This window comes from Channa argus, chromosome 16, assembly GCF_033026475.1.
Source record: "Channa argus isolate prfri chromosome 16, Channa argus male v1.0, whole genome shotgun sequence".
NCBI lineage: Eukaryota > Metazoa > Chordata > Actinopteri > Anabantiformes > Channidae > Channa > Channa argus.
In genome coordinates, this window is record NC_090212.1 from 4331326 (window position 1) to 4354722 (window position 23397).

At 38.8% G+C, this 23397-nt stretch overlaps 1 protein-coding gene across 3 annotated transcripts in view; it reads left to right on the plus strand.

Annotated features, from left to right (window-relative positions):
• The window catches only part of alk (ALK receptor tyrosine kinase), a 335775-nt gene that overhangs the window by 154927 nt on the left and 157451 nt on the right, over positions 1-23397 (plus strand). The window contains exon 1 of one of the 3 annotated variants that reach the window (XM_067478982.1): positions 262-315. The exons of the other annotated variants lie outside the window; for them this stretch is intronic. The gene's annotated coding sequence lies outside the window, so the exon portion shown is untranslated. Of the gene's footprint in view, positions 1-261; positions 316-23397 lie in introns of those variants that run through there. 3 annotated transcript variants of the gene reach the window in all.

A 23397-nucleotide genomic window follows, 5' to 3' on the forward strand; every position in this document is an offset into this window, starting at 1 on the left:
TGCTATGGAGATATAACTCTTCATAAAGTTTTCCCAGGTAAACAGCTGAATATAGTTTACTGAGCCAGTAGTCTGCTACATCTTGTTCGGCCCCTGCCTACAAATCTTCCATATCCTCAAGCATCATTCATTTTCATACCTTGGAAGATGAGAAAACAGTTTCTGTCATCTTATCTCCTGAAGTGATGGTGAAATGGAGGGAGACAGAAGGGTCTATTTATTTCCTTAAATGTGTTTTTTTTTTATATCACAAACCACGAGAGACCAGATGGGTGGAGTGCTGGATGAAATTGGAAAAGTGAAATATATTGACTGGTAAGAGAAAGGAGTCAGTGTGAGTGGACTGTAGAAATGATTGATGTTCGTACTGTATATCTAGTTTAAGTTGTAAATGAAGGCAGAGGCTTTGTGTGTATGACTGTCTTACATTGCTCAGTGGTTAAAGCATCAGTTTGTAGGGTTGATACAACTCATGAAACTGAATTAAAATAGAAATAGTACAACCCAGCACAGATCAGAACACAAATTTTTTTTATTGATCTCTTATTTTCAAGAGAAAATCTCTTCTTTGATTTGTGTCCAGATATTCTCACATTCTCTTTTCGGCTTATCTTCATCAATAATCTTTACTTTCTCATTAGATTAATAAGCAATCTTGATTTTTTATTTATTTATTTATTTATTTTTTTACTTGTATAAGGATATAATGTTCAGCTACTCTAAAAAACAGGGTGGCTCCCCAGGTAAATTACCTCTACAGTATAAAACTAATTTCTCCTCACACCTAAAATGATTGACTTAATGTTAAGGATGCTTAACACCCAAGACAAGAGTGGTTTAATTAAAATGTATATCATAGACACACATACCAAATTAGTTATGTATGAATGAATGTAATCATATGGGGCATCAAAAATTTGCAGTCTTTATGCAAAAAAAAAAAAATGCTGATCCTGATTGTTATGATTGAGGATTGGTAACCCTGACTACAAAGGAAATACACAATACAGTATGTGTATAATCATGTTCAAGCCCTCAGTTAGCCACAATACAGTTGGCGTGTTTTAAATAATTGAGCTCGGTGAGCTGCTGTCTCCACACATTTCACTGGCACTTGCAATTTAAAGGGAATGGAAATAAGGAATGAATACTTAATGACTGTGATCTGTGGAATTGTTAGAGCTGCTTTCTACAGTACCAGACTCGTCCGTTATAAGATGTTCAGCTGAGGCTTGTAAACAGACACTGTTACTTTTATGCTGACAAAGACGGACAAATCACTCAGACAGACAGATGAAGCACAAGTCCAACATAATACTTATCAGTTCTTTTTTTGATACGTTTGGGCAGGCTGTAGTCACAAATAATTTGTGTCTTTTTATGGTGAAAAGCATCACATTTGGCAATACTGGTACTTATTGTAAGGTTCATTGTCATTGTGGCTACCTGATTAGTTATTAGTTAGCTGTGACCAAGTGACCTATTTTTTTCCTCCCTCCTTTTTTGTGATATGTGTAAAATGAAATGTGTCTTAAATATTCTCATTGTACTTTATGTCAAGATTACGATGCTCCTAACCATCACTAGTATGTGACTGCAAAACACACCGCACCCTTCTCCTCCCCTAAAGCTGCTATGTGGGGGAGGTTAGTCACATTATTGTTTTGGGTACTGAGAACAGCATGAAACAACCGTGCCCTTGGCAAGGCAGTTACAGCAAAAGGCGATGCTTAACATGTACAGATTAAGGAAAATTGTAGTGGTAATCACGGACTGTGTTTTTTCCAGTATCTGTGGAGGACAGTAAAGCTCGAGGAATATGCGTCCTTTCAATCAAACCATGGAGAAAGCTATCTCAGCGGCAAAAGCTTCTTCTGTGACACTAATCGAGTTGATTGAAAATGAGTCCCCACTGTCAAGTACAGCCTATAGTGTTTGAATCAGGCCACTGTGGAAGAGGCGAAACAAAAACAGAAAATGATTTGAATGTATTTGGCTTCTCCTGTGCCCTTTCTGCAGAGTGGGTCGTCTCAATTCCATGTCTGCCCCCAGTGTCTCCTGCCAAAGCAAGAGTGAATATGATTACACGATGATTTCTCGCTCACACAGAAGAGAGAAGAATGAGTTGAAGCTTGGAGCTGACTGGCAGGAAGAGATATCCAGTAGGACTGTGTTTGCTGGAGCTGTTGATTTGTTTGTTTGTAATAGAGTGGCCCCAGGGCTGTCTGTCATCGGCCAAATCTGGGAGTCATCTGGTTTTTCTCCGCTGGCCTGAGCATGATAGGATTCAAGATAAAAGGCAAAATTTAGTGGGAGCAGGAGCTTAGAGAAATTAGTGCTCTTATTCTGTAATAATACAAATAATTGTGACGTGGAAGGAAAATTATAAATGGTTTTCAAAACGTTTCAAAAAAGGGTGCGATTCCCCTTAACTCTGATACCACTAACTAAAATCCACTCAAACTAATTGCCTTCAGAAGTCACCTATTTAGTAAATAGAATCCACCTGTGTGTAATTTAATCTCAGTAAAAAAAACAGCTGTTCTGTGAAGCTCTCAGAGGTTTGTTAGAGGAAATTAGTGAACAAACAGCATCATGAAGTCCAAGGAACACAGCAGACAGGTCAGGGATAATGTTGCAGAGAAGTTTAAAGCAGGATTGCGTTATAAAAAAATATCCCAAGCTTTGAACATCTTACGGCGCACTGTACAATTTATCATCCGAAAATGGAAAGAGTGGGACAACCGCAAACCTACCAAGACATGGCCGTCCATCTAAACTGACAGGCCGGGCAAGGAGAGGATTGATCAGAGAAGCAGCCAAGAGGCCCATGGTGACTCTGGAGGGGCGTTAAAGAGATCCACAGCTCAGTTGGGAGAATCTGTCCACAGGACAACTATTATTCATGCACTCCACAAATCTGACCTTTATAGAAGAAGAGTGGCAAGAAGAAAGCCATTGTTGAAAGAAAGCCATAAGAAGTCCCCACAAGTCATGTGGGGGACACAGCAAACATGTGGAAGAAAGTGCTCTGGTCAAATGAGACCAGAATTTAAATTCTTGGCCTAAATGCAAAATGCTATGTGTGGCTGAAACCTAACACTGCACATCACCCTGAACAAACCATCCCCACCGTGAAACATGGTGGTGGCAGCATCATGTTGTGGGGATGCTTTTCTTCAAATACCAAATGCCAAATACAGTGCAGTCTGAGAAGAAATCCTGTTACTCCCCTTTTAGTTAAATACTGTTAGTCTGCAAAAGATATGAGACTGGGAGGGAGGTTTACCTTTGAGCAGGACAACAACCCTAAACATACAGCCAGAGCTACAACGGAATGGTTTACATCAGAGCATATTCGTATTTTTGAATGACCCAGACAAGGTCCAGACATAAATCCAATTGAGAATCTGTGGCAAAACTTAAAAATTGCTGTTCAAAGATGCTCTCCATCCAATCTGACTGAGCTTGAGGTGTTTTCATTCTCTAGATGTGCAAAGCTGGTAGAGACACACCCCAAAAGACTTTCAGCTGTAATTGCACCAAAAGGTCGTTGTACTAGGTATTGACTCGGGGCTGAATACAAATGCACGGCACACGTTTCAGATATTTATTTGTAAAAAATCTAAAAAACCATTTATCATTTTCCTTCCACTTCGCAGTTATGTACCACTTACAATCCCAATAAAATACATTTACATTGGTGGTTGTTACGTGGCGAGGAAAATTTCAAGCAAAATCACTTTGCAAGGCACTGTAAATCTAATTATTTTTATAAAGAGTTAGTCAACTGACTTTTTTTTAATTTAGGACAGCCATACACTATATCCATGTAAAAATTGCAGCAGTTTGGAGGGTTTGTCCCTCAAAACTTTCACTACACTAAGGTTAAAATATTAGCTTGGAAGGTAACGCCTTATTAACCCATAGGGTGTTTTTCACTTAATAAGGCATATAATTTGATGTAGTTAATAACATAATGTAAAACTGTAGTCCAGATTTGTATGATAATTTCTTAAAAGGTGGAAAATAACAAAATGGAAAAAAGAAGGAAAAAGATCTGTCTTACTATGGAGACTTGGTGTGGAACACGAAAAGCAGCTGTACTGACAGCTGGTTCAGATAATAGAGAATGTGAATTTATGCCACAGCATGTTAAATGTTGGGGAAGACGGGAAAAGATGAAGAGGAACAAAAGGAGAGAAATACCTGGAGAACTTGAATCACATTAGCAAGCAGCACTATTTGGAAAACCTAATGATGATCAGTATAATAGATATAATATATAATATATATAAACATTTTGCCAGTGGCTCTTTGCAAGATTTGTTAATTTGAGTAGAGTCATACTAGCAGTCGTAACAGAGCCCCCACTCTACTGACCTACTGTGCAGCAATGGCCTAATGTAGCGATGCTTTTCAGAATCATTACCGATTGTCAGAACATAGCCTCCAGCTCACTAATAGAAAAGTGGGGGAAATTCTACTAACATGGCAACTGCACCCACCCAAATTCTGGGGGGAAGGAGTGCCAGAGTACCCATCAACGGGAAGCAAGAAAGTCTCAGACTTGGATAGGGTGGATCTGCTGCCAATCAGAAGAACCTCAGTATAATTACTAAGTAAATCCTGATTCATTTCATGTCAGCAATTAGTAAGATGGGAAGGTGGAACAGCAGGGTCAGGCTTCGTGGTTATATAAAGTTGTGTATCGTCTGCATAGCAGTCTAGAAAGAAAATGCATCTGAAAACTTGCTACCTATGGAGCAGCTCAGAATTGCTGCTGTCAGCTGACTGTCATGCAGTTCTCAGCTCTTATTAGACATATTTATTTATTTAACAGTATAAACCCTTGAATTAATTGTACTGAATTTTGAGCTGTAATTTCATCTGTAATTTATTTCTTAGTTACACAAAATAAGTTGCAACTACTTTAAATATAGAGGCAGCAGTGAAGACTGTTGATGACTTAAAGTTAAAATAACTGCTTCAGTTGTACATCTAGCAGAAGTTACTTAGTAGATAACAGAGCCAAAAAACATACAAAAAACATTGGGTATAATATATTGATAATTAATTAAAAGTAAGTTCATGAAGTTAAAAATCTAAACCTAAAAATCTAACATGATGTTAACTTTATTATATGTGCACAGCTCTGCACTTGTCCAGTGATGATTGAAGTGGTTCTTTATGACTGTGGTTTATACGCACTTAAACCAAACTTATTTTGGAAACCTGGCTCACAGATTTTACCTGTCCTGACAGCGAAAAATGAATAAAAAAACCCCCAAAACTCCAGTGTTGGTTGTGCCAACCTGGTTATGCCTAAACATGGCAGGGAAATCGACTTTTTTATTGAGAAATCTGTCAGCAAGGTTCGTATAGGTAATAGGTGTATAATGCAAATTTTTGCTTTACTTGGCAATAGTTTGTGTTTATGTCCTATACAAAGAAAAAGGTTGCTGCTTATTGATAATAATTTGTCAACTCAGTGCGTATTTCAATTTCTTCTGCTATTAAGAAATTAATTTTGTTTTTTTATACCATAATGTGATTTGTTTATGATAATTTTCAGAATTCTTTATATTTGTGCAAATGTCTAATTTACCACAGCTGTAAAGTGCTGGAAACGCTTGAATGTGACCTTTTAAAAGGTGTATGAACCCTGTCTCAGGTTTCCCTAATTCTCTACCCCCATATAAGAATGCAGCTCTCCCCTTTATTTAAAAACTAAGAAATCAGCTTTCCTGAGAAAGCTCCTGGCCTCCAGGGTTACACGAACACAGAAAAAAAAAGTCAGAAAGCAGCGTTTTCTGGCTCTATACAGTTGGAATAGGTCATTTTAAGATGAAGGTAGGTTTGAAGCTATGAGCTCCTAGATAAGAGCGCTACGCATTAACTATTAGATTGTCATAGGCTTCAACAGAGATGATAAAATCAATAGGGCAGGTGCCTGCGTCCCGCTTGTGCTGTCTATGAAAGAAGAAAGAGAGACAGGTCGAGCGGGGTAGAGATTAAATGAACAGAGGGAGTGGTCTTAACGAGAGGAAAGCAGTACATCTAAGAAATAAAATGGTATTTTCTGATGGCTTCACTGTGTAAGTTCTAAAACCCAAATAAACACGACCACAGCTCCACGTCTCTGCTCTGCTGGTGTGTGTAGCCTATGGCAAAAGAGGCCCCCAGACCTGAAACTGGATTAATGTAATGTTAATGTTCACGATGCAGATCACAGAAAAAAAGAGAGGTAAAGGAAACTAAGGGTTTTTGATTTAACAGAAAATTCAGATCATCACACACATGCTAACACTAATCACTGCTCCACCAGATCAACGCAGCATTGTAACAGGCTTCGGAGGAGGTTGTTTAGGGGCAGCAACAAGGCTGGTCTGATATCATTACATCATTACAGGGGTTGACATTCAGTGGAAATCAGTTTGGAATACTTTCTGAGCATCAGCACTCATGTATGAATCACGCAGCAATTTTAGGCTGCTCCATCTTTATGTACTACTACTGTAATTATATAACCCACACATCCTAAGGAAGAGGCCATGGAGTCACAACTCACATCCACAATGTTTATTTTAGTGCTAGAATATTGAAATGTCAGCTATCAAAATATTTCAAATTATACCAGAAATAAGTTAGTATCAGTGTCGGAGTATTGAACCAATCAGCCCTTTAATCAGGTAAGACCTAGGCATCTGTCATTATGCTGTGAGGTCGTGCAGTTTGTGGAGGGCAACTGTGGTGCCTGGATTAAAAAAAAAACTGGAGCCCACTTAATCTTGTGAAATTATTGTTACACACTGATTAACTATAACATTTATACTGCCTAGCAGGGCTCAGAATGCAAGCTGTCCCATTGACACACAGATTCAGGATCTGGGATAGTTTTGGGACAAAAAGAAAATTACAGAAGAACCATTTTATCCTAAAACATCAAGCAATCATTAAACATTTAGTTAAAATTATAGATAATTAGTAAATTTGATGTACATATAAATCATTTAATTTACATTCAGTTGTCACTTTATTAGGTACACCTGGCTAAAACTCAATCACTCTAATCCAAGTGTCCAGCGGTAAATCCTCCTTCTGATTTGGTTAATTTAGTCTGTCCTCACATACAGTATGGACTAAATGGGGTGAATAAAATAATAGAAATACGAGTATCGTGCAGTAGCCAGCTACTTTCTGCTATCAGGTTGTAGGCGGTAGAACTTGTTTTTACAGCTAACATTCCAATTCTGCATTTTTACATACTGAAACAGGTTACAGTTGAAAGTGGATTATTTCTCTTCAGGGGTTTTCTGCTGTGCCTGCTGTAATTCTACATTAACACTGAGCCTATTAGGTTAACGATTGCCATGGAATTGTGACAACAAGTTCATCAAGAAATAGTACTTAAATAAATACTATTACTAAAGTAATAATATTTATAATCTGATATTTTATCTAAATCTTTATACATTTTCATCATTGTGTGTCAAGCAGAAAGTACGACTATTTGTATGTACGTACAAATAGTCCCCCAACCTTTGACTTAAGTTGTCATTTTACAGTCGGCTTTCTCATAAAGCTGATTTCTTAATTGTCATGTAAATAGCAAAGCTGGTTTCCAAAATCAGGATAGGGGATTAGTGAAACGTGGTTTTTCCAGGTAGATTTCTGTCAGAGAATGCAGAGTTTTACATTGTATAAGTGTAACCAGGTTTCCAATTAGCCTCCTCCAACTGTGCAAAAGGCTACAGACAGGAACATGCAGCTGAGTGAAAGAGTAAATGAAAGATCGTTGGTTCCGCCTCATTTTAAAATCCAGTCCACCAAAAGAAAGCAGGCTATAGGCGAGTAAGACAAAGCAGTGATGTTTTTTATAAAAACATTATGACATAACAGATGCTGATAATGAGTTAACCACCTGTCAGCACATAATGTGGTTAAAATCAGCTCCACCTTTACCAGCAGTGACATTAGTCTTAATATTTACTGGGTGTTTTGTCATAAGTACCATAATTATTGTTATTTAAAATGCATTGCTTTCTTGGTGGAGTAATTTTGCTTTTATAGTAAAACTGTAATTATAAAGCAAAATGTAGATAACTCACTTTTTTACCTTGTTCTCCATGAGATTACTTAGACCACCAGTGTTTAAGTGGTTGCTGGTGTATGTTGTTATTCATTATACATTTGCCCGACATCAGAGCAAATCGGGATCATGTCAATCAGAAAACCCAGTGGTGTGCATTTGAACCCGTCACCAGCGCGTGTGTGTGTCTTTGTATAAAAAAAGTGTGTGTAATCATTTAGGCGTTAAAGCATTGCATTGAGCAAAGCAAAGGCTGCAGCTGGTATGCATCTGAACATAGCTTTCCACAAACCGTGATGCGCCTTATGTGGTGCCTCAGTGAGATCCTCTAGGGATACCTTCCTGAGGTCTTTCATAAGTATGGAGAGGCCTGGTTTGACTGTTCTTGTACAGTCCAGAAGGTTTGCACTGATCAGCCGCACCATTAAATCCACTGAGTGCTTTCAAAGTTTTAGTGGAACGGTGTCAGCATGGGCACTGAGCACTGACCAGTATGCAACTATTCACCTTTGTACACAGCAAACTGCGATGAACTGCGCGTTCCGACACCTATTGATCTTGGCCAGCATTACTTTTTTTACCCCCGCAACACAGTACCACTAGGTGGATTTGTGGCTGATTTGTTTAAATTAGCAAATAATAATATGGTAGTGAATATTTTTTTGCGTGTTCTGGTTTCTTAAGGTGTGCTTTCAAAGTCTATAAAAAAAAGGTGTGACTGCATAGTTGCTTTTACCCAGAGATATTGCATCTGGACAGATCAATTGTCCACTTGCCACACAGACGAGCAAAGCCACGCAAAGCCATCCAATGCCTTTTTCTGCATCCACAACCCTTCTTATCTGAGCAAATAATTATGAACCATTACTTATGATGAGAGGCAATTTGTTCTACTTATCTGTTTTGGAGCAAAGACATAATAGCGCTGGCATTTGAAGCAAGCCTGCGGTTTGCGTTTGGGTCTACTATCTGCAGTTTGAGCTCTAGCAAAACCAGGGGGGAAAAAACGGCTACCTCCATCTATGCCTGGCCCGAAAAAAGAACAGTGAGGTATTAATAATTGATTTGTTGACTTATGAGTACAAACTAAACTTGGCTTACCTGGCAGGCTTAGGTTCACCTAGACCACCATTTGAATCGCAGAAAGGAACATTGGTTTTTAGACTCTGAAACTTGATTCGTGACTTATGACCTTTTGAACTTAACAAACTTTGCCTTTCATGTATGTTTTAGTGAATACATTCTCCCAGGCATGATTTCTGGTGTTCCATAAATAGTTCTATAAACCATATGGTGTGAAAAACATCGATGACATTGAGGTACGGTCTACAATCACTAATTCATTTCATGTAAAGGATAAATGAAGAACGTTTAAATAAATAGGAACATAACATATAAAAATACTGATAACTACTGTAGATTGTTGTTTTTAATGAAAATCTAACACTAAACAAAATATTTATGAATCAACAGCAACTTTTGAGGATTCTAAGGACAGACATAAGGCCACAATATAGAAATTAAGAAATGGTAATCACAAAGATTAGAGGATCTATGATATCCATGATCCTATATGAAATAAATGTATGTATTAAGGGCAACTCAGCTATAGTGGCCTGCAGCATCATTCAGATGCTAACACTCATAACTAGGACATGCTATTAAAAATACTGCTCATATAGGGTGAACCAGACTTACTTTAAATGTGTCAGTGAAAAAGTACCTGCAGATGACGTAAATGACTTATGTGCAGTTAATGTGTAACCAGGCAACTTATTTCTTTCCAAAGTGAACTTTTGTGACAATAATTGAAATATATCTGGACAGTTTGTTGTGATGTGCCTCCAGGTCCCAGTGCACCTGCTTGTGCTTGTTCATGCTCATTTTAAACAGTTGGAAGTTGGTCAGTTATGTAGATAATGGACTACAAGGCACAGCACAGTATAGAACGTTGATTTCAAGAAGTAAAGAGCACCGAATGCAGATTAAGGATTAATAAAGCGAATGCATTTTACACCGAAAAGCTTTTTAGATTATATCCTTAGGAAATATTGTTTCTACAGAGGAAGTTCTTCTAAGGGAGGTGATGCCTTAAAAGCAAAGAACATTTCCTCACTCATACTCTCCTCTGTTCATTATCATTATTAAATAGAGCAACACATTGACAGACAAACAGAGGGTGTTGGTAGATCTGTGTCAGAAGCCAGACCCAGACCCTCTCCAGACCTTATCGACTGTGCCAATAGGGCACACAACTGCTTTTTCTTTTCACAAATGAGTAAACCCATAAAAGCCTCCTGAGCCTAGATGTTATTGTATCACCCCTTATCCTTGGCATCTTGGCTCTGACGAGCATGAGGATTGATCGTCACTCTGTTGTCAATTATCCAACAAATGTCCTACCTTCCACCCAGCCTCATGAATGAACTGCTCTGTGCTATAAAAGGAAAGTCGACAGTGTGTACCACAGCATTGAGCTTATCACTTTTTACCTTCTGTGAGGTGTTTTAATAATTTATCCTTAGCCTGGTTGTATATACTTTTTAATGCAATTACACTTGTAAATAACAATTACTTGGTCACGTCTTCGGCTTTTATGAGACAACAAGATGTTTCTCTTTTTTTATTAATTTTTTTTTTGTCTGCCTCACAGAAAGCTGATCTGTTAGGTAATTGCAGACAGGACACTTAAGTATGTGGTGTCACTCCAAAACATCCAAAGTTAAAGAACATACATGGTTTAATGTCACAACAATCCCGTATCTTTTCTTGCCCACTGCAGATCGTTTGCTCCTCTCGCAAACAAAGGCTGACACTGTTCCTGGCAAAATATGTCCCAGGATAATAATTACCTATTTAAGTTATGGGGATGCTGTCTCTCTCTATTCTCTCACTGTCTTGCACGCTTATTAAAAATAGAAGAAAGCAATTACAACTACACCATACTGTACCTTTTTATATACAAAAACATTTCATTATCTCAACGTTCATTCAGATGTAATTAGAATACAGTTGGTAGAAAATCCATTTAGTATTCAGTGTTTAGTGCTGAGTTGTTGACATCTCTCCCAAATCATTGGGTGTCTGTTTGTGTGTACAAAAAGTAACTTTTTACAGTGTCCCACAACTATCATGCATCATACTTTTACACTTTGCATCTAACTTCTATCTTAATTTCTTAATTTCTAGTCTTTTTGGTTTTGTTTAGGGTACAGCATTTAAATGCTTACACTAGGCTTTGCCTGCCTAAAAGGAAATAAACCATTTCTAACTGTAATCTGTTTTCGTGGCTACGGTACATCTGCATAGCTAAAATATCCTTTATATAAACAAGAGCATAACAAATAGTTCTATTAGATGCAGTAGAACCTGATATTAGCAATGCCTAATGTCATGAAATTGTCCACCCCATTTAGCATATCAGTGAGTACCAGCTAAATCTCTTACTGTCCACTGCTCTAAAGTTCAACGGCAGAGCAAAAACGGCCTCCCAAACAGAATCAACTCCTCTGAGTCTGAACACAAAACGAACATTATCACCTTCCCCTGATTTCTTACCCGGCCGAACATTTAAGTCAATGACAGCGTGTTGATACACATTAAAGAACTTTTTTGTGCCAAGCACTTTATAATTTCAGAAACCAGCACCTGGTCAGTGGATTTCATTTCAGTTTCACATAAGGCCACTGAAATGCATTTCTTACTCTGATATTAGGTGAACCTATTTTAACTTCAACACACTTCTCATTTTGTCTTGAGCGGCTCATTGATCCTTAAAAGTTAGATCGATTGCTTTCTTGAGGGCCTGTGTCTTCCATACTTAATTCCATTCCCATATCCTATCTTCTGCCACGATATCTGTCCTTACTCGATCAATCAGCCTATTGATCTTGACCTGAACATGTGAGTGAAGAGGAAGTCTGTGCACTGATGAAGCAGGCTCTGACCTGCATTTATCCAGGGAATCACCTGGGCTTGGCTAAAGTGTGCACTCAAGCTCAATTGAGGAGCTGAACTATACTCATTACAGCAGCAGCTCAGAGAACTAAATTCCTGTAGGTCTGAGGGTAAAATGATTATGGAAAGAGCAGTGGATTGCTTGGCGGCTGCAGGCTGGCACGTGGGTCTTCCTAGAATTCATCTTCAGTGTTCCACCTATGCCACAGCTGCATTTGATTAATTAGGCTCATTTGATGGTGTCTCCCTGAAGCCATTTTTTTTGGTGAGAGAACATCGACAAGATTGCACACGCTCAATTGCATGCATGCATTAGAACCTGCACACACACATTTCCACAGACGTGTGGAAGTGTAGGACTCCCTGTGGCTTTGATCAGACACAGTTTGGCTTCTTTGGGGAAGTGCAGAAGTAAGTGGACGGTCTGATTCATCCTCCATCGTGGATGATGTTCTACCTTTAGTCTCGGTCACCAGCTGGTCTTTGAAGTAGCTTAAATTACAGACCCTTGTTTTCGAGCTTGCAACTCTTGCACTTTGCAAACTTTTCTCTCTCAAGTTTCACATCAAGTCATTCAAAGTCAGCTCAGTCAAAGATAGTCCTGGTCCTTCAGTCCTGGATCTGAAACATTCTCACAGCAAAACTGTTGTTTTTCACATCTATTATAAAGTGAAATTCGTGTTTTGAATGTAAGTAGAACCATATTCATTTACATTTAGGCATTTGGCAGACACTTTTGTCCAAAGCAACTTACACAAGATATACAAAGCAAACAAACCAAGAAAATTGTGGAGAAAACATTAAATTATGAGAGGGACTTATTCTGTTTCACGAGACATAAATGCCAGGTAGAAGAGAAAGAGAACTTTTTTTTTTGTAGCGTTTAGGAGAAATTGCTATGTGAAAAACATGTAAAATGTTAAAATGCAATTGTCCCATATCTCAGAATATTTGATAAGTTAACCTTGATATTTTTGTATGAGATCCCCACAGAGGCATGTCTCAGGTACCTGATAAAATGAGTTTTGTTTTGGTTAGACTCAAGTTTTTAGAAACTTTAACTCTTCTTAGCCAATGGGAATAGAAAAGCTAAGCCACTTTATAAATCCCAAAGTAAGAATCATGAAAAAATAAAGTCAGGTCCTATTTATAAGAACTGGAATCAGTGTAACATCTATTCTCATGAGTTACACTTTAGAAGAATAAGAAACGGATCAAAACCCCTACTGCTATAAATGACAATAAATCCAGTTGAAATATGGAATGGATCTTTATAGTTTTATTTTTGTTTGATTCATAAAGCTTGATATTTCTTTAACCTTTCACCTCTTCTAAGGGTTATTTGCGCACGGTGGGACCTACAGCATTACATCGAGTCCTATCAGTAGGAAAACATAATACTGATTATAGTAGGTATGAGTTGTTTGTAGGAATTGCACTAAATGCTTGATTGAAGAAAATTGGCTTTTCTATTCAAACACTGGTTATTGATTTTTTTTGGCAAATGATCTGCACCTATATAGCACTTATTATTCATTTACATTTTACATTTACATTTAGTCATTTAGCAGACGCTTTTATCCAAACCGACTTAGTGATGTGATGTATAAGGCAGCAAAAATCTAAGTCAAGGAGAAAACATCAAAGCCAAGTCCTATCAGAAAAGTGTTCATAGTTCACGAGATGCAAGTGTGAGAAAGAGCAGAAAGGACGTTTTTTTTGTTTTAAAAAAATAGATTTAAGTGCATAGGAAGATGCGGAAGAGTTCTGTTTTCAGCAGTTGTTTGAATATTGGGAGAGAGTCAGCTGAGGGTGCAGACTTTTGTAGCTTGTTCCACCATCATGGCATCATTGCGCTAAAAAGTTTTGCTTGGTGTCTTCTGTGCGGTGCTGGGACCACCAGACGTCGTTGGTTGGCAGACCGCAGCGGGCGGGAAGGATTGTAGACTTGAATGAGTGAGTTGAGGTAAGCGGGAGCTGTCGAGTTAACCACCCTGTGAACAAGAGACAGAGCTTTGAACCTGATGCGAGCAGCTACAGGAAGCCAGTGTAGAGATCTGAAGAGTAGTGTGAAATTGGTCCTTTTTGGCTGATTAAAAATGAGGTGAGCTGCTGCGTTTTGGATCATCTGCAAGGGTTTGATTGTGGATACTGGTAACCCCATCAACAGAGCGTTGCAGTAATCGAGACGAGATATGACCAGCACCTGTACAATAAGTTGGGTTGTATATTCCGTGATGTAGGGTCTGATCTTCCTGATGTTGTAGAGGGCAAAATCTGCTGCCCTAGAGACTGAGGAGATGTGGTCCTTAAAGCTCAGTTGGTCATCGATGATTATTATTCATGATTATTATTATTCAGCCATTCACACTCATAATCACACACGCACTTACACACCGATGCAGCTGCTATGCAGCTGGCCAACACTCACCGGGACCAACTAAGTTGGGGTTCAGTGTCTTGCTAAAGGACACTTCAACATGTGACTGGTGGAGCCAGGGATCAAACCAACAACTGTGGGATTGGTGGGCAACCGCTCTACCTCCTGCGCCACAGTCGCAGATGATGGTGGGCTTAAAAGCAGTTGGACTGGAAACTTTATAAAACACAATGTTTCATTCTGACCTCCTTAGTGCACCAAGTAGTGTAATAACACCACTGTTAAAACGGCATCATAGACAAATGAAAAAGAACAACCCTTATTGTCATTGAGCACATATACATATTACAATTAAATTCTTCCTCTGCATCTAACCCATGCCCCTGGGGGGGAGAAATAGGCAGCCACGGGGCAGTGCCCGGGGAGCTAGCACCAAGTGTCTCAGGGTGTGTTAATGCAACTTTGTGTGGTAGCACGGAAAACAATCCAGATGGAATGAAACATTGTGTTTGGGAAGAACCCCAGAGACACTTAATGAATTAAAGTGGTATTACACTATTTCTTCTTTTTATTTCCCTTCCTGCCACTGTTTACTGTTATCATGAAGAGTTCTGCATATTATACAATCCCCAGCTATCAATACCAGTTTTACTGAGTGAAGAACAAAGAGATTTCCTCCATTTTTAAATCTAATTTGTACTCGATCGTTCGACTTGCTGATTTACAGACGGTACCTGCAATAAATATTCTCTACTAAAAAAAAAAAATCAAAACATAGTAATTTAAAATAGTAGTAAAATAAATAAAAGTTCTGCAATGTTCTTGTGGATGTGCTTCCCTAAGCGTCTTGGTGAAAATGATGCTATATTTGTACTTTGTGCTGGTGTCAGTCTGAAGTCACTCTGGTGACCAAGCCTGCTTCCTGTTTGCTTCCCTGAATGGAAGACTTTGTTGACTACTAATTTTCTGCTTAGTTTGGTACCAAGTCGGACTTACTAAAAGTGAGAGAGTCTTTTGTGAAACCCACTGCGCTGTATTTATGTACTGTCTTGGCATTTGATTACTTAATACTCTGGCTACTTTCCAGAACCTAATGAACAAAGTGGTGTCTGGTCTGGCGAGACACCACTGGATGTGTGGTGCATTGTGCCGCTGGACAATGTTTGAATTACCATAAGAGCTTCCAGGCCTGTTGGATCATTTGGCCTGGCTGTGTGAATACCAGCAATGGTCTAAATGTGACTTTTGTCAGGGCATCAGTAAGTGACCTTGAGTTACCTTGATAAGTGTACCAAGCTATGGCTTTAGCAACTCGCCTACTCTGACCACCAAGAAAGAGCCTTACTGAGTGTGGTACAACACTGTGGTGGGTTTGATCGGAATGTCTTCACTGGTTTGCTCGGTCCAAAGGTGAAGACACCCTTTCACCCGATCAAATCACAGTCGTGCTCTGCTGCTGCTCTGGCAGCTCAAGAGAAACGGCAGGCTTTTAAGCTGTCTGTGGATGCTAGTACGGTGGGAACTGGAACTGGTGCTCATGCAGACTAATAACAATTGTGTTGACTCCCCGATGAATTACTTTTCTTAAACTGTCCACACATAGCCATACTGTGGACATTGCTGTGTTGCTCTGTTTTCCACTGTAGGTAGTTTTTAAGTAAAGTTGAATTTTGTAGTCCTAGTTGTAATTAAAGCAATGGTTTATGTGCATGATTTGTCATACATAGCTGTTTTTTTTTATTCATTGTCATAATTTTACCTACGAACAATGAAGTATTGCTGATTTAAAACAAACTCAGTGCAAAATAATAGGCGTAGTGTGTTTAATTTAGTAACTGCTGATTTTCAAGGTAATATTACATTTTATACAAAGTCTGCATTATAGTGTTTTTAGGATTCATTGTTGGCTGTGTAGTCTCCATGATGCCAATGGTCACAGTATAGTGCCTTCACATTGCCAAGAGGGCCTCTTTCAGAAACTGGGTTGTGACTTCCTGAATGGCTTTTCTTTGCATCTTTTTAAACATGTTACTGGCATCAAATTGAAAATTAGCATATATTTTTAGGGTGCTATTAAATTTCTCAAGTTCATCTATTTACTACTCAAATGATTGGCAAATCGTTATTTCATCCTTGTTTATTTCATGCAGTGCCACAGCACTTGGAAATTGGGTTTGTAAATCTAGCACCTCAGAATTATAATTAAGTACATTATGGTAATGAATGAATGCACTTAGTTACATTGCACCACTGGATATTATGGGGAAAAAAAGAGATGTAGTTAAACACATTTGCATACAGTATACTGTATGTACTTCATACAGTTGTAGTGTGTGTGTGTGTGTGTGTGTGTATGTACAGTGTAAATAAATGGACTTGCTGCTGTTTTAGTGCATTGCTTTTTGTTTTTGACCTGGAGCAGTAAATTTTGTCCACATTCACAGTGTGGTTTCTCCCACAGTCACTGTACTGTACAAGCTTCACATTAAATTTACACTTCTGTGCACTTACAATGCTTATTCAACAGAACTGAAGACAGCATGATCCAATTTGCTCTTTCTTAAATTCAGCCCCAGGCTCATGGAATCACTTTCTCTCTTGTACTATACTTCACCATTCAATCCAGAGTTAAAGCATCCATCTGTGGACATATTCTCCTTTTCTGTTTGAGGAGGTGCTTTGAAGTCAACATTGTGAAGAGCTGCCATTAAATAAATAGCACAAACTACTGAGTTGTTTTCTAACCATTGACACTAACCAGAAGAAGGATTTCATACGCAGTTGACATCAGTCATTTAATTGTGAATCGGTGCAGGATAAATAATTTGAAACACCTGGCAGGAAGGGTAGTGAAGGGATTTGCAAGAACATTCAGTTAAAACCTGTCAAATTAAATAGAAACATGCTTTTTTAGACCATAACATATCACATTTTGATTATGTGTTTTGTATCTGCTTTGTCAAAAGGCAAAGTGAATATGTGAAACGTCTGGGCAGAACAGCAGCCCTTTAAGATTTTGGAAAGTCCTTGCAATATTCTTAGCATCTGTGTTTCAAATTCCACTTCCTCACAAGAAAAAACAGATCCTTCTGATGTGAGTAATCTCCCTAAGACCTAATACGTGTCATAGGAAGAATGGTTTCCTTACAGTGACTGAGATTAGAGTCAGTTTGCACAGGGCTTTGAGCCAGCTAAAAAGGATGTTGGAATTACTCAGCAGGGGAGAGACATACCAGAACATGGGGATAGGGAATAATAGACACATACACATACCACTATATGCATACGACTGCATAGTTTTCAATAAGGTGAATAAATGTTTCCATTAGTTGGAATCTATTCACTATATTTTGTGTACAGCCTTTCAGTGTGAAGTTTGCATGCCCTCCGTCCACAGGTTTCCTCCTACAGTCCAAACACATCTGTGTTAGGTAAATTGGTGAGTAAATTATTTGTAGGTGTGAATGGTTGTCTGTCTGTGTGTCTCTCTGTGTTGACCCTGATATAGGCTGGTGACCTGTCCAGGGTGTACCCAGCCTCTTGCCCAGTGACAGGTAGTGACAGGTTTGAGCCCCCCCCATGACCCTGAAGAGGAGAAGTAGTTATAATAATGGATAGATATATACTGTGGCATTGATTTCTCACAATCCAGCAGGTATATAATGAATCTGCAGTGGTAATTCCATGTCTGTCAAATCAATCATAACCAGTATCTTTTTTTTTTTTTTTACTATCTCTACCAAAATTGAAGTAATAGAAAAATCGTTTAACTTAAGACCTTTCAGTCCTCTTGGAGAATTTATAGTTACTGTTTGACTTACAAAGGTTACTAAAATCAGGAATAACAGTCAAAAAATTGGTAGGTTGTGATGGCTGTTTTGAATGTGAGCCGAACTGGGGTCACAGCCTGTAAACACAACCTGAAAATGAAAAATGTTTGTACCAAAGATGCTCAGTAATGAATAAATAAAAATAATTTATGCTTAAATCTTAATTAAATGTCTATTACATCATTAACACCCTACTGACTTTGGCACAACCTATTATCCAATATCTACTTGTGTCAAATGTGAAACTTCTAAATTGGAACCTGAAGTTGATCTCTTGATTTATTGACATCATATGAATTATTTTCAACTGAAAGATTCTGAAATGACGTGAGATCAGGTGGTGGTTGTAGTAGAGAACATGTGAGTCTTTTGGGACTAGGGGAACACTCAGTCCATCCCGATCTTTCTGTGTTGTTACAGAATGACAGTCCTAACTGGCTTGGACAAGGCAAGACTAAATAACCTCCAATGTATTTTGGCCTGCCATCAACTTTCTAAACCCGTTGTTTGAAATTTTAATTGGCAATAGTGACTGTTAAAAAATAAATGCAGCTACCGGAATGCTCTGTACACATATCCTTGCTAACAGTTAGATATGTCATATCTGTCTTTGAACCTCCTGAACACCTTACATGGCGATGTTTTCTGACAAAACTTAAAGGACACTTGTGTCCCTGAACACATCTAACCTGAAAGATGCAGCGGACCAGCAGATTTTGACAGATGCAGATGCTATGCAGTTGTAATTAAAACCCATGTTCAAATGCAAATAAGTTCAGTTACAGCAAGAAGAGAGGAAATGTCCATTCCAAATACCATCCTAAGTTAAAAGTTACGGTATGCAAAATTTGAATATATTTTCCTAATAGAAATGTTCCTCATAACTAATCTTAATGAAGAGAGGCTGGCAGGGATTTAACAAGGCTCTGCCATTACATTCATTTTGACATGTGGCCTAAATACCCTATTTACATTCACTCCACTTAAAAGATACATTTTTCCATGTCAATTGATAAACAATACAATGTTAACTACTCACAAACACATACAGCACTGGCAATACAACAACACAATACAACATTGGCATGTGATTTCCGAAACGCCAGTTCCCTCTTGAATCTATTGTGGTTAAGTACAGTCAAAAGTAATTCAAGTGTGGGTTTGTGCATGTTTTTTTTAAAAAGGGGGGTGTACCCTTTTCTGGAGCATGACTACATCAACCATTTACTATGTTTATAACAAGGTAGGGTTACAAACAAAATACCTTAAGAAACATCTGTGTCTTTAATGGCACTTGATGTAGGCCATTAATCAATAACTGATCAACAAAGCATGGGAGAGAAAATCCATCCGTCCATTATCTGTAAATGCTTCTCCTGTTTAGGGTCATCGGAGATGGGGCATATCCAAGCTGTCATTTGGTGAGAGGCAGGGTACACCCAGGACAGGTCTCCGGTCTGTCTCAGGGCCAACACAGAGAGACACACACACAGGCAAACAACCATTCACACTCACATTCACACTTACGAGTCACCAGTTAACCTAACGTGCATGTCTTTGGAATGTGGGAGGAAAGCGAAGTGGCTGGAGGAAACCAACGCAAGCAAAGGGAGAACATACAAACCCTACAAGCCGCGGCCGGCAGGTAAGTTTAAACTGTGGCTCGCTGTGAGCTGGCAGCGCTAACCACTCCACCACAGTGCCGTGTGAGAGAAAATGTCCTTTATAATGTTTCCTAAATATTTCTTTTGCTTTCATGTACTGTATGTTGCATTATTTATGAAGAGCTTGTCAACTGCAGTCTAAGCTGGTGTGAATTGGTGTTAAATAGGAGATAGGAGCATGTTTAGAGACCACTATGCTGCATGGATCAGACAGGATCTGGTAAGATCAGAGCTAATCTTGCTGGATCAGGGAACCAAGCTTACCATAGTCCACAGTGACAGAAAGCTCTGATTGCAGGCAGTGGGCATACCCAAATGCCTGAGAGTCTGCCCACACTGACTAACACAGACAACATTACACAAATTAATGCACTTTGAAGGATAATAAACTAAAACCAGTAGGCAGGGTTATCTTTATATTCCGCTGTTGATTTTGTGCCAGGGTCAAAACTTTTTAATGACAAAGTATCAAATCTTTGCTCTTTCTCCCACATTGTTCTTTTTCATGTGGGGAAAGTAAAATATGAGAAATATAAAATGAATTGTGGTACTCAATAATAAGGCTTATGCTGTATCTGTATCAGTTACTCTGCACCAAAGATGTGCACTGCATAACAAAGACACGCAGTACACATTCACACAAATATGTAAATTTTAACTTTGCACATCCATATAGTGAAATCAACTTGATTTACTTCCCTTATTGTATTCCCATCTCTATAACTGAGCTTCATTTTTCTTGTAGCAAATGTACAACTTTGTCCCTCCAAGAGTGCATATTCACCCAGAGGTAATGCCATCAGTGCTGGAAGAGCTGACTCAGCTCAAAAAGAGTTTCTTTTTTCAATGTTCTGTGTTTTTTTGTCCTTTTTTTTCTTTTTCATTATTGATGATAACACTAGCAGCAGAAAGATGGAAAATGATGAATCAAAAAAGAGCAACAGGAAGGAGGAGGAGGAGAAAGAATACTAAGGAGAAAATAAAATATTAAAATAAGAAAATCTCTGTCAAAGACTGAGTGAGATAAGTCTGGAAGAAGGATTAGAGGGAGTTAGATGGGAGAGTTTTCAAGAAAGCTATATGACAGGTCTGAGTTGGCTTCGGGGGACCAGCTAGACCAGATGGGGAGTAAAAGAGAAATGGAGATAGAAGAGATGATACAAGTAGGCAGAAGAAGTGACGGAAAATTGTGCCTGGCATATGATAAGCCTCATTTATATCTGCCACAATTCAGTTCTACTTTCTGTTTTTCCACTCGTAAAAAGTCAACCTGTTACAGGCTTATGGAGCAGCACACCTGTCTGCCAAAGTCCTGGAACCAGTTTAAAACCGTTTTTTTTTTTAGCTGCATTCTCCCTAAAACAAGCTGCTGACCTGACAAAACAAGTTTGCTGAAACATCTCTCATTAGTCCAGCAAGAGCCTGATTCCTAATTCCTTTGACTCGGAACCATCTGTATTTGTTCAGTGTGATCCGTCAGTCTTGAGAGTGAGCAGGAATACATAGCTCTTGCTCAGAAAGTCATTAGCAGCGTTGGGCAGTGCGGAAGAGCTTCATTTAGTTTCCCTCATTCTCCCATCCTGCTTTGTGAAGATGATATACGTACAGTGTGTGGAGGAGATGAGTAAATATAGAGGAAATGTAGATAACTAAGTTTGGTCTGTCAAAAGAAATACTAAGAAAGATGGATAATGGTGGCCTTTTTTCTTTTCTAGGGGGGCTTAATGATGTCTTTCTCCCCTTCCTCTGTGTAAAATAATATGACTAAACTGTTCTCTGGATGGAATTTCCAGGTCCAGGAAGTCGATTTTAGACACTGAGGGAAATTTATGAGGCAGAAAACAAATGGATTTTAGACACAGGGGTTGGATGTGACTGACAAACTGCATGTACTATGTTGGAGAGAGAAAGCAGCACCAGCTCCACAGTCAACTATGTCTGTTTAGAGTAATGCAAAAAATAAATTAGTTTCTAGTAGTTCTTTGAGGAGGCTGAATCCGGGTGCTTTTGTTTGCGTGTTTACTGACACACACGGACATCAACTGACAGAGAGATAAAGAGGCGGCGGCACATAATTTAGGGAGTTCACTCAGTCTCAGATTGGCTGGAAGAACTAATGCTACACAAACATCTGTGTCGAAGGTTCTGAGCTAATGAGGCCTTTGCAAACAAAAGCTTTTTGTACTGCCATCTTACTACTGAAAGCCTGTCAAGCTGGTGAGATGTTGGGTGTTGTCAACGTGTCAGTTCTTCTTCAAATCAGACTAATAACAATGTTTTTTTTAATTCTGTTTTTGCACTTAATCCAGGAATATTCCACATTCAGACATAACAAAGCCACTGTGATCAGTCCTTGTTTTTAATCCTTCACTAAATGTCCTTCAGCTAAGGCAGGAAAATGTCTCCACAAGATTCTTGTTCCTTTCAGGGCAGAGTGAATTCAAAGATCAGTTGTCTGTTAAAGCCGGGTGCCGTCCTCCTTTTTTTTAACCTGGTTTAAGCTTGTATCACGAAACGGTCATTAGCATCTTTCTTGGCCAGGATGTCTGAACAATCAAATCTTAAGTGTGCAGTGATTAAGCATTAATATCATCATGATTAAACTTATCAGTCTGAATTCCCCTTGAAATGTTTGATGTAGTAGGCAGTGATACTTTTGCTTCTCTCTCTGTTGTTACCTTTTGATTCTGGAGGTGGTCCAAATAAAATGAAACCTAGAGGGAGTTTTGTTGAGGCATACAAATGTTCATGGCACTGCTTTCAACTTAAACAGTAATCCCATGGATCTTTCAGGGATTTACACAGTGAAAATTGTAATAAGATTCAGTCCTTTTTAGGAAAAAAGTCTCTCTAGGGAATTTCACCATAGCCCAGTTTCCATTTCAGGCCAGATTGTAGCATATGTTGCATATTTATGTCTACAAGTCAGTCTGTACAGTTGTTATTAAAATAGCAAATACCGGTTTTTTACCTCTGCTAACGACCTGCTTCATTTCTCAGTCTACACTTTGATGTACTTTAAAATTTGCGAATGTACACTGATGAGCCATGTAAATGCCACCTGTTGGTTTTAATGTTGTGGTCAACACAGGACAGCTTGAGAATTGTGACGGATGCAGCTGCATTCACAATAAACAGCTATGCACTGTGTGTGAAACCTGTGGGTTATAGTCAGTATAGAATTTGTACTATGCTGACCCCTGCGCACCTTAACTTAGTCATTGTACATTGTTACATTTAGCTTTGTGTTTTTACATCCACACAAATAAAACTTGTGCGATGATTATTTTACATTCACAGTGCGTGTGGCTCATTTTAAAGGCTGCTGCTGTGGTTTAGCCTTCAATGGGAACTTCTTTGGCCTTAGCTAGAGGCAGATCTTGTCCTGGCCTCGTCAACTGCTAATGTGTTGTGCTTGTACAAGGTCACATTGTCCCAGAATGACAGAACTGGCCTGAACACAGAGCTCAGTCC